This window comes from Octopus bimaculoides, chromosome 25, assembly GCF_001194135.2.
Source record: "Octopus bimaculoides isolate UCB-OBI-ISO-001 chromosome 25, ASM119413v2, whole genome shotgun sequence".
Taxonomy (NCBI): domain Eukaryota; kingdom Metazoa; phylum Mollusca; class Cephalopoda; order Octopoda; family Octopodidae; genus Octopus; species Octopus bimaculoides.
The window spans coordinates 7,373,879-7,377,333 of record NC_069005.1 but is presented as its reverse complement, the minus strand read 5'-3'; the positions used below and the strand labels follow the sequence as shown (position 1 = coordinate 7,377,333).

At 39.5% G+C, this 3,455-nt stretch overlaps 1 protein-coding gene across 1 annotated transcript in view; it reads right to left on the bottom strand.

The window, feature by feature from the left end:
• LOC106878885 (protein XRP2) overlaps positions 1–943 on the bottom strand; it is a 29,090-nt gene extending 28,147 nt beyond the window's left edge. Inside the window, exon 1 of the mRNA XM_014928230.2 lies at positions 821–943. The gene's annotated coding sequence lies outside the window, so the exon portion shown is untranslated. The remainder of the gene's footprint in view (positions 1–820) is intronic.
• Positions 944–3,455: the final 2,512 nt, after the last annotated feature.

Below are 3,455 nucleotides of genomic sequence, written 5' to 3'. Positions count from 1 at the left end.
ATATATATATATATATGTATGTGCGTATGTATATGTTTGTGTGTCTGTGTTTGCCCCCCCAACATCACTCGACAACCGATGCTGGTGTGTTTACATCCCCGTAACTTAGCAGTTCGGCAAAAGAGACCGATAGAATAAGTACTAGGCTTACAAAGAATAAGTCCAGGGGTCGATTTGCTTGACTAAAGGTGGTGCTCCAGCATGGCCACAGTCAAATGACTGAAACAAGTAAAAGAGTATATATGCTTAAAGCTTATATGGGTTTGAGTCCCATGCGGATGGGAAAGCCTTCTTTTTCTGTCGAGGGCTTAGATGCCCCTTTATTAGACTATTTTCCTTAGTCATTGCACGGTGATTGCCATAAGCTTTAAGCTTATATATAAATACCATTATTATTATTATTTGCAGGATTGTAAAACTTAGCACCGTATAACAAAACCATTTGCACCAATATATATATATATATAAAGCAACAGTAACATCCACCCCTAGGGGTCAGCCACACTTAAGTGGCAATACACTTCACTTTATCGTGCAGTTACTGTTAATACTTCATTTAGAGAATTAACATTGCTTATATATATATATATATATATATATATATATATACACATATATCAATTAGAAAATGGAGGATAATATGCTAAACCCAATGACTTGCAGACAGTGTATTCCGTTGAATTCATTAACTTAATTCGTAACTAAAGTGACAAAAAACCACAAAGTACAAGTGTTTATGACAAACCATGTTATATTGACAACTGGGTTTACAAATAAAAGTACATAAAGAATTTGAGAATAAACATAAACTTAATCTTACAGCTGTTTCGGCCTAGCTTTGACATGCCCCACGGGCACACACCAGCATTGGTTGTCAAACGATGTTTTACATTCAAACTGACCAGATCTGACCTCTCACACCTACCACATAATGTCATTCTAGAAATAAACAATCACATCATTGAAATTTTGAAGCTACGAGACAATACATTAGCTCTAAACAATCACCAACATCAACACCATTCAATGTCTATTGCCCATGCTGGCATGGGTTGGAGGGTTTGACTAGAGCTGACAAGCTGCACCAGACTCCTGTCTGATTTGGCATGCTTTCTCCAGCTGGATGCCCTTCCTAAAGCCAACCACTTTGCAGAGTGTGTTGGGTGCTTTTACATGGCACCACATGGGCACTTTTATATAGAACCGCACAGGTGTTTTTACATGGTCCCACACAGGCGCTTTACATGGTACGGCCATGAGTGCTTTACACCGCCAAAGGAACCGATCTTAACATTTCTACTGTGGAGTATGGGTCTTCTGAGTACAACAAGGCATCAGGAATCTCGGTCCTTTGTCGTCTCGCACGAAGGGTTCAGTGCCCTGTGGTCATTCTTCAGTAGTTCATCCCTTGTGTTCCATCTAGTTTGAGAAATCAGCACTTCTTTATGGAGCTGTCGGCATCCATCTACATCACATGACCAAACCAGGTGAATAAATAAGCATTACATTTGACAGAGTAATCAGAATACTAAAGAGCTAAACGAGCCATATCTGGCCCAAATATTCTACTTGTTTTATGTTCAGACTGACCAGATCTGACCCCTCAAGTCTACCCTACAATGTCATTCTATAAAGAAACAATCGCATCATTGAAATCTCAAAGCTATGAGATAATGCATGGTTAATTCAAGACAATGTGAATAAATGAGCGTTACATTTGGCAGAATAATCTGAATACTAAAGGGTTACACCAGTCATGCCTGGCCCAAGTATTCCACCTGTTTTTGACCAGATTTGGCCCCTCACGTCTACCCTGTAATGTCATTCTAAAAAAATAAGCAACCAGACCATCAAAATCTTGTAACTACAAAACAATGCATGATTAATTCAAAACAATGCGAATGAATAAGCAATATATTTGAGAGAGTAATTTGAATGCTAAAGGGTTAAGACATTAGAAGTAGCTCTAAAGTAGATATAGCTGCTATTTCTAGCAGAATCAGTGGTCAAGTGGTCAACAAAGGTTAAAATAAATATTGAAAGATTGTGATTTTTCTCACGACATTCCATTATGACCTTCTAATAAATTACCAATCAATCAGTTGGCAATGTAAAACGCAATAATGCAAGTGAGAACATGAATTTACAGTTCTTTGTAACCCATATCAGATTGTAAGGCAACAGACGTATGAAATTTTGACAACTGTAAATAAATGTTGGATGGGGGCTACGTGTGTGTGTGTGTGTGTGTGTATATACGAGTGTGTGCATGTATGTGTATGAGTGTATATGTGTATTATATGAATATGTGTGTATGTATGTTGCATGTGTGTGGATGTGTGTGCATTTCACTTTGTGCATGTGTGTATGTATGTGCATTCTGCTTATGTCCATTTGTGTGTGTGTATAAGCATGTGCATACACGTAAGCATGTGTGTGTGTGAGTGTGTGTGCGTTTGTGTGTGTGTGTGTGTGTGTGTGTGTGTTGTGTTGGACCAAAGACTCTAGACAGACTTTTGTTCAGCAAGAATATAATAAATCAATGTATATTTGTTTGTAATAATCTCTTTCTTTCATATTATTTACCAGCATCACCACCACCACCACCACTGCCGCCGCCAGCGCCACCACCACCACTAATACTGCTGTTACTATCATCACCACCATCACCACCACAACAACCAACACCACCACTACCACCACCAACACAACCACCAACACCAACACCACTGCGACAATCACCAGTATTGCTATCACCAACACTATTACTTTCATCACCACCACTACCACTAATGCCACTACTACTGCCACCACAACCACCACTACTACTACTACTACTACTACTACCACTACCACCAACACTACTGTTACCACCATTCAATACCATTACTGTAAAGCACGTTTCACACCACAACCACCACCACCACTACTAGCACCAATACACCACCACCATACAACAATACAATATAGAGGATGGCTGTTGCTCAGCCATCCAGAAATAGCAGCCAAATCTCTCTTATATAAAGCCTACCATCTTTGAAACAATAATAGAGGAGACATTGGATAAGGAAGGTCTTAGATTCCATTGTCTGATGCAAATAAAGAAAAAAAGAAAAAGGGCATGGAATGATAGTATGGGATGGTCATGGCTGGTACGCCTTGGTCAGCTAGATCAGAGCTGATCAAGTGCTGCTAAACAACAATACAGAGGATACTATTACAACTGACACCACCACCACCACCACTGCCACTGCCACTACTACGGCCACTGCTACTTCTACAGCCACCGCCAGCGCCACCATCGTTTAGTTGATCACTCAGTGTTAAAGTCAATCGCATTTGATTGGCTGTTACCATGGACGCTATTAACACTAACACGACTCCAGAAAGACATGCACACAAACACACACGTCTGTGTGTATATATATATACATATATATATGTATATATATATA